This window comes from Monodelphis domestica, chromosome 5, assembly GCF_027887165.1.
Source record: "Monodelphis domestica isolate mMonDom1 chromosome 5, mMonDom1.pri, whole genome shotgun sequence".
In the NCBI taxonomy this organism is placed as follows: Eukaryota; Metazoa; Chordata; class Mammalia; order Didelphimorphia; family Didelphidae; genus Monodelphis; species Monodelphis domestica.
The window spans coordinates 262,184,777-262,200,031 of NC_077231.1; positions in this window are offsets into that span (position 1 = coordinate 262,184,777).

The window sequence follows — 15,255 nt, forward strand, 5'->3', positions numbered from 1 at the left end:
CAGGACAATTAGAGAGTCAGATAAATCAGAGAGACAGGAGTAAAGAGTAACTCAGCTTCTCAGAGTGGATTTTCAAACCTAAGCTCCTCCCCTCACCGTTCCACTAGCCAAGGGCTTGCTGTCTGGCTTCCATGGCACCCTCAGGCTGTTATGTCAAACACATGATTCTGAGTCCTCTGTCCATCTGCTTCGGTGAATCTTCCAGGATTGAACTGAGTTAGAAGTCCCCAGATATCCAATTCACACAACCAGAAGCTTAGAATATGAGGCTTGAGAGAAAGAGAGAGAGAGGAAGGAATGGGTGGAAAGAGAAAGCCTTTTTTACTGATTTGGTAATAAGATGCAGAACTTTGCCAGACTAATATACTTCCAATGGACCCAGACATGGGTCTTCACAAAGTGGTAACCATCTCTTCTGGGGAAGTTCAGCTTCCCAGTAATGAATGTATCCCTCAGCAAGAGGCATAATGCCTATATTCAACTCCATGGGAGGTGTTCCAATCTAACAAAGGTCCACTCCCTGTAAATCTCATCTGGAGAACTCAAACAACAATTTCCTAGCTAGAGATATAAATTCATACATATTCATGTATGCATGTGCACATAAAAAAAAATACAAATCGTAGACATTTAACCAGAAAGTCAGAGTATCTCATATTTTAGGTATATACTATCTAACACAAATCTCTGTCTTTACATGAAACCTCCTATAAGAAAGTATTGTTCATCTTTCCCTTCCCTAAACACCCTCAAATCAGTTGCTACAGTCTTTATAGTTTCTCTCATTCCCCGCATGAAAGATTTTTCTCCCTTTTCAAATTTTCTTAGGGAATTTTATTTTTTTTTTAGAGATTCTTCTTTGTCCCGCATGGCACATAGTAGGTTCATTGAATGAGTGATTGATAATTTATCTTGTATTACAAGTAAATCTCAATTAGTAAATAATGAGTTCTATGAAATGATCCCATCATTAAAGTTTATAATGCAAATTTTCAAAGGGCTAGAATCGATTGACATATTTTTAAAAGAATTGCAGCTTCAGATAATGCAAATTCAAATAAATACTATCACTTCAAGAAAAACAAATTCCAGTGCCTGCATACAAAAATCCAGGATCATGTAGATTCAAAAGAGAATTCTATCAAACATTCTAAGAATAGTTAGTTCTATCATTCCATAAATTGTTTGGGAAAAAATATCAAAAGAAAGTATCATACCAAATTTTTTTCTGACATAGTTAGGGTCTTGAAATACAAACCAGAAAGACTCAAAATTAAATTAAAAAAAAAACATTTTAAATGCATACTATTATCACTAAAGAACATAGATACAAAAATTTTAAATTAAATATTAGCAAAGGGGCTAAAACAACATATAGCAAAGATTATAAACTATGACCATTTTGGATTTATACCAGGAATTCAGGGTTGGTTTAATATTAGAAAAACTATCAATTTAATTAATCTTAATCATAATCATATGATCATATCAATAGAAGTGAAAAAGTTTTTTGAGAAAATAAAATATCCATTTCTATTGGAAATACTAGAAAGCAAAGAAATAGTCATCTCCTTAAAATGATTAATAGCATATATCTAAAACCAAGAACTAACATTACTTGCTATGGAGATAAATTACAATTATTTCTAATAACTTCAGAAAGCAAAGATTGAAATGGTGCTAAAAATGCTGGCTATAGCCAATTCTAAGATGGAAGGTAAGAGTTTAAAACAAAACAAAAAAAACCCAAATAAATCAAGTTATAAAAAAATGTATCATATGTATCTTTTAATTTACTTACCTCTGCACATGTTGTAGAATGGAATGTAGAATAGACATAGACACTTCTTAAAGGAAAGTGCTATTTTGTTTTTGTCCTTATATTTTCAGTGCCTAACAGAGGGCCTTCCAAATAGTATGCATTTAATAAATGCCTATTAAATGAATAAATGTTCTCTTTCAATGCATTGTATGACTTAACTCAGCTGATAAAAAAATACATAGATACCATTCCTCAATTTATATGTGGTCAAATGATATGAAAAGGTAATTCTCAGATGAAGAAATTTAAATTATCATTAATCATGATAAAAATACTCTAAATCACTATTAATTAGAGAAATGCAACCTCACAACTGTCAGCCTATCTAATATGACAAAAATAGAAAACAATAAATATTGGAGGGGATGTAGAGAAATTAGGAAACTAATACACTGTTGGTGGATCTATGAACAGATACAACCATTCTGGAGAGCAAACAGGAACTATGCCTATAGGACCATAAAACTCTATATACTCTTTGACCCAGAAGCCTTTACCCCCATTCTACCTTGGAACCAATACACAGAATTGAATCTAAAATGAATGGTATGGGGTTAAAAAAAATGACTTGAAGGTACATTTCTTGTTATTTACTCATGGTGCCTTTTTTGAAGCTTGTCTTGGGTACTAAAACTGCTATTAATGGTTCTATTAAATTCTTCTAAGTGAAGAATCTTGTCAGTAAAGCTTGTCTACAGGAAGAAGCTAGGAATATGTGAGAGAGAAATGGTCAATACCAAAAAAAAAGACCAATGGAATCATAGTTCCAGACCATTTAGCCAGTCAACTAGCATCAAAGTGCTTACTATGTGCGAGGCAATGTGCTAAGAGCTGGAGTTACAAAGGAAAAAAAAAAATCCCTGTTCTTAAGGACCCTATTGGCTAATGGGAGAGATATCATGCAAAAATCTATGTACATCAGCAATACAATGATCCAGGACAATTCTAAAGGACTTATGAAAAAGAATACAATCCACTTCCAGAGAAAGAACTGTGGGAATAAGAAGGCAGATGAAAGCATGTGATTTTTCAGTTGTGTTGGGGGTTTTGGTTTTATAAAATGAATAATATGAAAATGTGCTTTGAATGATAATACATGAACAGGAAGGGGGAAAGAAGGAGACAATTTGGATTGCATAACTTTGGAAAACTTGTGTGGAATTTCGTTATCACATGTAATTGACCAAAAAAATTTCCACAAGCAGAGGACAAACTGTGGGAGTAAAAACAATGAGGAAAAGCAACTGCTTGACTACAGGGGTTGAGGGGATATGACTGAGGAGAGACTCTAAATGAACACTCTAATGCAAATACCAACAATACGGAAATGGGTTCGAATCAAGAACACATGTGATATCCAGTAGAATCATGAGTCAGCTATGGGAGAGGTGTGGGGGTGGAGGGGGAGGAAAAAAATGATCTTTGTTTCCAATGAATAATGTTTGGAAATGACCAAATAAAATATGTTTAAAAAAAAGAATCAAAAAGACTACGGGTCACTCATGCTACCAATATTATTTATAATCTTGTTCTGTGTACAAAATTGTGGTTTTTGTACCCAACAAAAAAAAAAAAGATAAAACAACAAACGTTCTTATAATACTAAAAAAAAAACAAAAAACCTATGGGGGACTTCCAGCTAAGCATGGCAGCAGTCTAAACACAGGTCACTTCCTCTCCCCAGCACACAAAAACAAAGACTACCCCAAAAGATCTTAAAAATCATTTTCAGAAGAATGGAGGAACTGTATTGTAGGGCGCAGCATTGAAGGTATGTGGGATTGGGGCTTTTCCAATCTATAAGAGGGTGATAAAGCATCCACCCAAAGGCAAGCCAATCTACCCTCCCCTAACCCCACCCCCCCACCTATGGAGTCAGAGCCAAAGCCAGTGCACACCAAAACAAGCAAGCGAGGCACAACTCTAGAGTGAGCAAGAGGGACCTCTAGGTCCTTGGGAACTGACTACGACTGCCAGGGACCTATCCCTGAAAACAGCTAGGCAGGAAACCCCAGCATGCGAGGGAGCGCAGACCTTAGGTGCTCAGAGCCAGTGTGCCCGCCAGAACCAGTGAGTGAGGAGCACCTCTAGAGTGAGCAATGGGCACTTCTATGCCAGAGACCTACCCCTGAAAGCAGCTAGACCAGAAATCCAGATGGGCAGGAAAGTGCAGACCTTGAGCACCCCTAGGAAGGTAGCACAGGGAAGAACTGCAAAGGACTGCGGAGATTTGAGAGCTTGCCTCAGGCAAAATACTTGCTCCTTAACTCCATACACAGAGACCCCTACCTAGCTCACTCAGATTTCTGACTAAAGAGGGAAGGAAAAACATCCATGAAAATGGCTAATTGTGCACAGGAGCCTCAAAAATCCTCCCCAGTAACTCTTGAAAATTTTTACAGAGGAAAAACCCAGGCTACAGAGGAAATACTGGACAAAATTCAAACAGAGGCAAAACCTAAAAAAAAAAAAAAATAGAAATTGTCCACAAGCCCTGGAAGAATTTCAATTGAAACTTATCAAAAAGATGGAAGCCTTCTGGTTACAAAAGTGGGAAATGGTTCAAAAAAAATGAAGAAATCATAGCTCAATACCAAAAGGTTAAAGCAGAAAACCAAAAGATTATAACAGACAACCAGGTCTTAAGGACAAGAATTGAGCAACTGGAAACCAATGATCTTACAAAATAGCAAGAATTAATAAAGCAAAGTCAAAAGACTGAAAAATAGAAGAAAACATAAAATAGCTCACTGACAAGGTGACAGATCAGGGAAACAGAGGAAGGAGAGACAATTTGAGAATCATTGGTCTACCTGAAAAGCCAAAAATAAACAGAAATCTTGACATCATACTACAAGAGATCATCCAAGAAAATTGCCCTGAAATTCTTGAACAAGGGGGCAAAATAGACATTGAACGAGTTCATAGAACATCCTCTACACTAAACCCCAAAAAAACAACTCCCAGAAATGTAATTGCCAAATTCCAGAGCTTTCAAGCTAAGGAGAAAATTCTACAAGAAGCCAAAAAGAAACAATACAGATACCAAGGAGCACTATTCAGGATCTCACAAGACCTGGCAGCTTCCACACTAAAGGACCACAAGGTCTGGAATTCGATATTCAGAAAGGCAAGAGAATTGGGTCTTCAACCAAGAATCACCTATCCATCAAAACTGACTATATACTTCCAGAGGAAAGTATGGGCATTCAACAAAATAGAAGATTTCAAAGTATTTGTAAGGAAAAGACCAGAACTAAGTGGAAAGTTTGATATCCAAACACAAAGATCAAGAGAAACATAAAAAGGTAAATATGAAAGAGAGGGAAAAGGAGAAAAATGTTTTTTTATTCAAACTCTCTTCTTTAAGGGCTACAATTAGATCAAATTACATATAGTAATATATGTGGGAAATGTTATTTGTAACTCAAAAATGTTTTCATTATTATAGTAAATAGAAGAATCATTCATAGAAAAAGATTGGGGCATTAAAGGCTATAAAATGATATGCAAAAAAAAGGGTGGGGGGAGAATTGATGATGGTACCAAGAGATACTTGAAGAAATAAAATAAATAGGATAATCTTTTTTTCACACAAAGATACACATGGGAAGGGGAGGGGAAGAATACTCTTATAAGAGGAAGAGGGAGAGAGTGATAATAGGTAATACTCAAACATTACTCTCATTAAAATCAATTCAGAGAGGGAAGAGCATCCAGATCCATTGGGATGTTAAAGTCTATATTATCCTACAGAGTAAGGAAGAAGGGAAAACTAAGGGGGCTAGTGGGGAGGGAGTACAAAAAAGGCAGAGGGAAGGAGAGGGGAGAGGGAACTTAACAGACCCTAAAAAAACAAGAAGGGAACAAAAAGGGAGGGGCCAGAAAGGGAAGCATATCAAGGGAGGGGAATAGGGGGATTGACTAAAAGTAAACCACTGGTTTAAAAGGATATAGCAAAAGAAGAAAGGACAGAACTAGGAGAGGATACCAAAATGCTAGGGAATTCAAAAGTGACAATCTTAACTTTGAACATGAATGGAATGAACTCACCCATAAAACAAAGATGAATAGGAGAGTGGATTAGAATCCAGAATCCTACTATATATTGTCTACAAGAAACACACATGAGGCAAGTAGATACTCACCAGGTCAGAATTAAAGGGTGGAATAAGACCTATTGGGCTTCAACTGACAGAAAGAAGGCAAGAGTTGCAATCATGATATCTGACAAAGCCAAAGTAAAAATAGACCTGATTGAAAGGGATAGGGAAGGTAAATACATCCTGATAAAAGGAAGTATAGATAATGAAGAAATATCACTAATCAACATGTATGAACCAAATGGTATAGCATCCAAATTTCTAATGGAAAAACTAGTAGAATTGGAGGAGGAAATAGATAGTAAAACTATACTAGGGGGAGACCTGAACCTACCACTATCAAATTTAGATGAATCAAATCAAAAAATAAATAAAAAAGAGGTAAAGGATGTGAATAAAATTTTAGAAAAATTAGAGTTAATAGATATATGGAGAAAAATAGGGACAAAAAGGAATATACCTTCTTTTCAGCAGCACATGGCACATTCACAAAGATTGACCATATACTATGTCATAAAAACATGGCATACAACTACAGAAAAGCAGAAATAATAAATGCAACCTTTTCAGATCATGAGGCAATTAAAATATCAATCAGTAAGGGTACATGGAGAGCCAAATCAAAGATTAATGGGAAATTAAACAATATGATTCTCCAAAATCGGTTAGAGAACAAATCATAAAAACAATTAATAATTTCATTGAAGAAAATGACAATGATGAGACATCCTTTCAAAATCTATGGTACGCAGTCAAAGCAGTACTCAGGAGAAAATTTATATCCGTGAGTTCATATATTAACAAGTTAGGGAGGGCAGAGGTCAATGATTTGGATATGCAAATCCAAAAGCTTGAAAGCAAAAAAAATTAAAATCCCCAGATGAAAACCAAATTAGAGATCCTAAAAATTAAGGGAGAAATTAATAAGATAAAAAGTGATAGAACTATTGAACTAATAAATAAGACTAGGAGCTGGTATTTTGAAAAAAAACAAACAAAATTTATAAAGTATTGGTCAATCTAATAAAAAAAAGGAAAGAAGAAAATCAAATTAACAGTATCATAGACAAAAAGGGAAAACTCGCCTCCAATGAAGAGGAAATTAAGGCAATAATTAAAAACTATTTTGTCCAATTATATGGCAATAAATATACCAATATATGTGATATGGATGAATATTTACAAAAATATAAATTGCCTAGATTAACAGAAGAAGAAATAGAATTCTTAAATAATCCCATATCAGAAAAAAGAAATCCAACAGGTCATCAAAGAACTCCCTAAGAAAAAATCCCCAGGGCCTGATGGATTCACAAGTCAATTCTATCAAACATTGAAAGAACAGCTAATCCCAATACTATACAAACTATTCGACATAATAAGCAAAGAGGGAGTTCTACCAAATTCCTTTTATGACACAAATATGGTGCTGATCCCAAAACCAGGCAGGTCAAAAACAGAGAATCTCCTTAATGAACATAGATGCAAAAACCTTAAATAGTATACTAGCAAAAAGACTCCAGCAAATGATTAGGAGGGTTATTCACTATGATCAGTTGGGATTTATGCCAGGAATGCAAGGACGGTTCAATATCAGGAAAACCATCCACATAATTGACAATATCAACAAGCAAACCAACAAAAATCACATGATTATATCAATAGATGCAGAAAAAGCCTTTGACAAAATAGAACACTCATTCCTATTAAAAACACTAGAAAGTATAGGAATAGAAGAGCCTTTCCTAAAAATAATAAACATTATCTATCTAAAACCAACAGCCAACATCATCTGCAATGGGGATAAACTAGATGCATTCCCAATAAGATCAGGAGTGAAATAAGGATGCCCATTAACACCTTTATTATTTAACATTGAACTAGAAACACTAGCAGTAGCAATTAGAGAAGAAAAAGAAATTGAAGGTATTAAAATTGGCAATGAGGAGACCTAGCTATCACTCTTTGTGGATGATATGATGGTCTACTTAAAGAATCCTAGAGAAGCAACTAAAAAGCTAGTGGAAATAATCAACAATTTTAGCAAAGTTGCAGGGTACAAAATAAACCCACATAAGTCATCAGCATTTCTATTTTTCTCCAACCCAGTTCAGCAGCAGGAATTAGAAAGAGAAATTCCATTCAAAACACCCTGGACAATATAAAATATTTGGGAATCTATCTGCCAGGACAAACACAGGAACTATATGAACACAACTACAAAACACTTTCCACACAACTAAAATTAGATCTGAGCAATTAGAAAGACATTAACTGTTCATGGGTAGAACGAGCTAACATAATAAAAATGACCATCCTACCCAAACTTATCTATTTATTTAGTGCCATACCCATTGAACTTCAAAAAAACTTTTTTTTTACTGAATTAGTAAAAACCATAATAAAGTTCATTTGGATGAACAAAAGATCAAGGATATCCAGGGAAACAATGAAAAAAAAAATACAAAGGAAGGTGGCCTTGCAGTATCAGATCTCAAACTATACTATAAAACAGTGATCATCAAAACAATTTCATACTGGCTAAGAGATAGAAAGGAGGATCAGGAGAATAGACTTGGGGTAAGTGACCTCAGCAAGACAGTCTATGACAAACCCAAAGACCCCAGCTTTGGGGACAAAAATCCAGTATTTGATAAAAACTGCTGGGAAAATTGGAAGACAGTATGGGAGAGATTAGGTTTGGATCAACCTACACCAAGATAAACTCAGAATGGGTGAATGACTTAAACATAAAGATGGAAACAATAAGTAAATTATGTGAACACAGAATAATATACATGTCAGACCTTTGGGAAGGGAAAGATTTTAAAACCAAGCAAGACTTAGAAAGATTCACAACATGTAAAATAAATAATTTTGACTACATCAAATTAAAAAGGTTTTGTACAAACAAAACCAATGTAACTAAAATCAGAAGGGAAGCAACAAATTGGGAAACAATTTTCATAACAAAAACCTCTGACAAAGGTTTAATTACTCAAATTTACAAAGAACTAAATCAATTTTACAAAAAATCAAGCCATTCTCCAATTGATAAATGGGCAAGGGGCATGAATAGGTAGTTTTCAGTTAAAGGAATCAAAACTATTAATAAGCACATGAAGAAGTGTTCTAAATCTCTGATAATCAGAGAGATGCAGATCAAAACAACCCTGAGGTACCACCTAGCAGATTGGCTAACATGACAGCAAAGGAAAGTAATGAATGCTGGAGGGGATGTGGCAAAGTAGGGACATTAATTCATTGCTGGGGGAGTTGTGAATTGATCCAATCATTCTGGAGGGCAATTTGGATTTGGCAATTTGGGCAATTTTGCCCAAAGGGTGCTAAAAGACTGCCTACCTTTTGACCCAGCCATATCATTACTGGGTTTGTACCCCAAAGAGATAATAAGGAAAAAGACTTGTACAAGAATATTCATAGCAGTGCTCTTTGTAGTGGCAAAAAACTGGAAAATGAGGGGATGCCCTTCAATTGGGGAATGGCTGAACAAGTTGTGGTATATGTTGGTGATGGAATACTATTGTGCTCAAAGGAATAATAAAGTGGAGGAATTCCATGGAGACTGGAACCACCTCCAGGAAGATGCAGAGCAAAAGGAGCAGAACCAGGAGAACATTATACAAAGAGACTGATACACTGTGGTATAATTGAATGTAATGGACTTCTCCATTAATGTCAATGCAATGTCCCTGAACAATCTGCAGGGATCTATGAGAAAAAAAGACTATCCACATGCAGAGGTAAAACAGTGGGAGTAAAAACACTGAGGAAAGGCAACTGCTTGACTACAGAGGTTGCGGGGATATGATTGGGGATGAAGTCTTTAAATGAACATCCTAGGGCAAATACCAAAAACATTGAAATGGATTTGGATCAAGGACACATGTGATACCCAGTGGAATCATGTGTCAGCTATGGGAAGGGAGGGAAAGAAAATGATTTTTGTATCCAATGAATAATGTTTGAAATTGACCAAATAAAATTGTTTTTTTTTAATCTATGTTAAAAAAAAAAAAAAACAGGTACATTAAGGAAAAACCAGGAGGTAATCTCAGAGGTAAGGCTCTAAGGAAAGGGAGGACTTTAAAAGTGTTTTTGCAGAAGATGAGACAAGTTGAAGTTTGAAAGTAATCAAGGAAACTAGAGTTGAAGTAGAAGAGAGTTCCAGGCAGGGGAAATGTTTGGAGTCAGGAGATCAAGTATCTTGGTGATGCACAACAAAGAAATCAACCCTTCCTCCCACCTCCCCACCCAAAAAACAATCAGATGCTAAGACTGTTCCCATTTGCTAAAGGAATATAGCTGCTGCAGGGTCCTATAAATATTGGTAGCCTTAGATAAAGTTTCAGTTGTCCCATCCTGGTTGTGGCTTTGGTCTTCTTTAAATCTGAAGACTGTTGCATATTCACTCCTCCAGATATAATCCAAAGCACTAGTGCTCTCTCACCAATATGACAAAAATAATTAAACAACAAAGCTTTCATATTCATGTCTAAATCTCTCCTCAGGTTTATGAACTATTTGTATGTAGTTACAGAGATGTAGTAGAAAGAACAGCAGGCCAAGAATCAGGAGATCTGGGGACTCATTTCAACTGTGCTACTATGTCCTGGAGTCATGCAGAGCCCTTTCTGTGTGCACATGAGCCATCACCCACCAGAGTTTGTTACTAAAAAGGCAGAGGGACTCAGCCAAACTGTTCCCTTCCTCCTCTCCACCATGCTTGAGGACATTTTTTCACTTCACTCACCCCTGTCTAGCAGACTAATGAGAACTCTTCTTCCCTCTCTGTCTGGGATAAGGGGAGGAAAGAGGGGGGTGATGGTGCTCAGTCTCTGGGAATGGGGCATAGCACACGGTCTCTAAAGGTTCACCATCACTATCCTAGAGAATCAAGGAACCACAAAATATTAGAGATCTATGAGATCATCTATCTTGTCTAAGACCTTCATTTTATAGATTAAGAAACTGAGCCTAAACTAGAGATCAAGTAATTTATAAAAGTATAAAGGATGGAAACAAATATTTATTAAGCATCTATTATGTGCCATCACTCTTTAGGTATTATTTCATTTGATTCTCATAACAACCCTGGGAAGTGGGTACTGCTATTATCCCTACTTTGCAGTTGAGGACTCTTAGGCAGAAAGAGGTTAAATGACTTGGCCAAGGACACAGAGCTAAGAGTCTGAGGCTGGACTTAAATTCATATCTTCCTGGGGGCAGCTGGGTGGCTCAGTGAATTGAGAGCCAGACCCAGAGACAGGAGGTCCTGGGTTCAAATAAATGTGACCTCAGACACTTCCTAGCTATGTGACCCTGGGTAAGTTACTTGGCCCCCATTGCCTAGCCCTTGCCACTCTTCTGCCTTAGAACCAATACCCAATATTGATTCTAAGATCGAAGGTAAGGGCTTAAAAATAAGTAAATAAATTAATTAATATCTTCTTAACTCAAGCCCAGCATTCTGTCTACTGTGCCACCTAGCTGCCTCTTAGTCAGTGGCAGGCCTGGGACTTTTTCTACCTAAAAGTCCTGTGCTTTTTCAACTACTTTGCAATCTTGAACAACTGTTTTTCAGGGCTTTAATGTCCTCATTTATAAAATGGGGATATGATACATGCTCAGAGAAGTCATTTAATTAAATGGAATTTCAAGCAATAAAAACATTATACAAATGTAACATGGAGTTTCACCATAACTACTCAACAGATGCTACTGTATCAAAAACAGTATCCAAATGTTTTTAGTCCCGTTTTCATGCTACTAACCCAGTAATCTAGGGGCAAGTAGGTAGCACAGAGGATAGAGTGCTGGGCTTGGGCTCAGGAAGACTCATTTTACTGAGTTCAAATCTGGTCTCAAACACTGACTAGTTGTGTGACCACCCTGTTTGCCTCAGTTTCCTCATCTGTAAAATGATCTGGAGAAGGAAATGGCAAATAACTGCAGTATCTTTGCCAAGAAAACTCTAAATGAGTTCACAAAAAGCTAGAAACAACTGAACAACAACCATCCAGAAAATTGAATGTGATTTTTTTTTAAAAAGGCCTAACACAGATGCCAAGTAAATGTATCAAGGATATGAAATCCACTTTGAAGTACCTACCCCAAAGACAGGTTTGATAACTAACCAAACTTCAAGCATCAAAAGCTATCCGCTAATAGCATGAATGCGAGATGCATAAATCTAAGAATTATCAATAATAATTCTCCTACTGGGTGTTATTTTTCAAACTTTGTCAGTTTCTTGTTTTGATGTTATGAAATTCTCATGTGACCATTATCCTGATGTAAGATGTTCCTGATGCAACATCAAGTGATCATTTATATTAAAACCTAGTGCAAAAAATGGTAACAAACATAACAAACTAAAAGTTATCTAAATCCAAAGATCAGTCATTGATATTACCAAAGAACTATACCTAAGGTGAGATGGTTGGGACTTTGACTCATGCTGCCTAATTCAGAGGTTTCTGGTAGCACTTCAGATGTTACTAGTGCAAAATAAGAAACAACAGTAAGCAAAAAAAATTATTAAAATAGAAACTAATGAATAATGAATGATTTTTTCCTTTCTTTTGTCTATATTGCAGCAGCACCAGCATTAGGCTCTGGTTTCCACTATTTTCCTTCCACATGCATGTCCCATACCAAATCTCAACTAAGACAACAATTCATTTAGCTTGTCTCCAACACAAAAATTCCAAGTTACTGTTCTACTGTCACATTGGAGGTAAAGGCAAGGGTTTGTAACATGGGTGGGATACATAATATTAAAAATTAAAATTAAAAAAAAAACCTAGGTAGAAAGAATCCCAAAATGTAAAATAAATAATTTTGACTACATCAAATTAAAAAGTTTTTGCACAAACAAAACCAATGTAACTAAAATTAGAAGGGAAACAACTGGGAAAAAATCTTCATAGAAACCTCTGACAGAGGTTTAATTACTCAAATTTATAAAGAGCTAAATCAACTGTACAAAAAATCAAGCCATTCTCTAATTGATAAATGGGCAAGGGACTTGGATAGGCAGTTCTCAGATAAAGAAATCAAAACTATTAATAAGCACATGAAGAAGTGTTCTAAATCTCTTATAATCAGAGAGATGCAAATAAAAACAACTCTGAGGTATCACCTCACACCTAGCAGATTGGCTAACATTACAACAAAGGAAAGAAATGAATGCTGGAGGGGATGTGGCAAAGTAGGGACATTAATTCATTGCTGGTGGAGTTGTGAACTGATCCAACCATTCTGGAGGGCAATTTGGAACTATGCCCAAAGGGCGACAAAAGAATGTCTACCCTTTGATCCAGCCATGGCACTGCTGGGTCTGTACCCCAAAGAGATAATGGACAAAAAGACTTGTACAAAAATATTCATAGCTGCGCTGTTTGTGGTAGCCAAAAATTGGAAAACGAGGGGATGCCCATCAATTGGGGAATGGCTGAAAAAATTGTGGTATATGTTGGTGATGGAATACTATTGTGCTCAAAGGAATAATAAAGTGGAGGAATTCCATGGAGACTGGAACCACCTCCAGGAAGATGCAGAGCAAAAGGAGCAGAACCAGGAGAACATTATACAAAGAGACTGATACACTGTGGTATAATCGAATGTAATGGACTTCTCCATTAGTGGCAGTGTAATGTCCCTGAACAAGTTGCAGGGATCTAGGAGAAAAAAACACTATTCATAAGCAAAGGATAAACTATGGGAGTAGAAACACCGAGGAAAAGCAACTGCCTGATTACAGTGGTTGAGGGGACATGACAGAGGAGAGACTCTAAATGAAAACTCTAATGCAAATATTATCAACATAGCAATGGGTTCAAATCAAGAAAACATGTAATGCCCAGTGGATTTACGTGTCGGCTATGGGGGGTTGGGGGAAGGAAAAGAAAATGATCTATGTCTTTAATGAATAATGCTTGGAAATGATCAAATAAAATATTAAAAAAAAAACCTAGGTGAGGATGCATAAACTTAAACTTCTCTATAATTCAACATAATTGGTTTCCTTTATAATCTTCTATATTTTTATACATTTAAAAATATTATTCTGAGCAGTCCATTACATAAAAAATGATTACAAACTCCTATGCTTAAAGCAAGATCCAAGATGTGGTGTGCTTGTGGTCAGCAGGAAGACAATAACTGACCACAAAAGGAAAAGCATTCTAAAGATAAGCATTACTGTGAGCAAAGTTCAGTGTTCAATTTCTCATTTACCCTGTATCCTCTGTGATTGACAGATGTGACTGGCTTCTGAAAATGTTTTCGTTTTCTCTCAATATTTTCAATATTATCACTTGCTGCTTTTTATGAGAAAAAACTAGGCTATCCATTCCAAATCTCTTCTGAATAATGCATGCTTATAGGGATCTAGCAACACTAAAATTATATCTTTATTCCTTCATTTTCAAAGATGGAGCATTAACAGCAAGTGTAAATGGTCTTTAGCAAATGAGTTAAAGCACAGATCTGGACAACAAGCTTAAAGATCATTAACTTACTTGTTTTTGATGGTATATTTTAAACTTTGAATTCTATTTAGTCCTCACTTCTCTGAACTCTTAAAGCACTCACATTGTAACATACTCAATATAACTTAAGTGTGACACTAAAGGTCTAATACTAGACTATTCTAATTGTTTCGTGTGCTAACCATAGATTTATCTAACACAATGTAAATTCCTTCTAGGCAAGAATCTACATCTTGTAAATTTCTCTTGTATTTTTTTTTATCCCTTGCTATTTTGCTTTAAAATAAATTTACTAATTAAATTTACCAATTGAAAAATTCACCAAACAAATCTACAACTATCTACTAAGTCTATGGTTTCAACATTCTATAATGCTAGAAAAGTTCTAATTGTTCAAAATACAAAAGGGGAAAGTGATCTGAAGTATCAGTGGCAGTGATGCTTAGGGAATTTTCTCTTTGTGTTGGTTGTGAAGCATATATTGTATAAAAACAAAATGTATAAAAGCTTAAAAATTACTATGTATCTAATTAAACAAGGATTGTGTTAACTTTTCTGTTGCGATGACTGAGCTATCATTTAAACAATCTTTTTAACATAATTGGTTACGGAAATAAAAACAGAAAGGCATTAGATCTACTCAAATTCATTTTGAAGGAACCAGAGATTCATAAAGTAAAAAGGAATAAATGTTTAAGTTGATAGAATTTCTTCCCGATCTGTTTCCTCTAATAAGGAAAAATAATCTGAATGCTATTCAGAACTAGCCAAACACCAAATATGCTCTGTTATCACAAAACCATACTTATCCCTA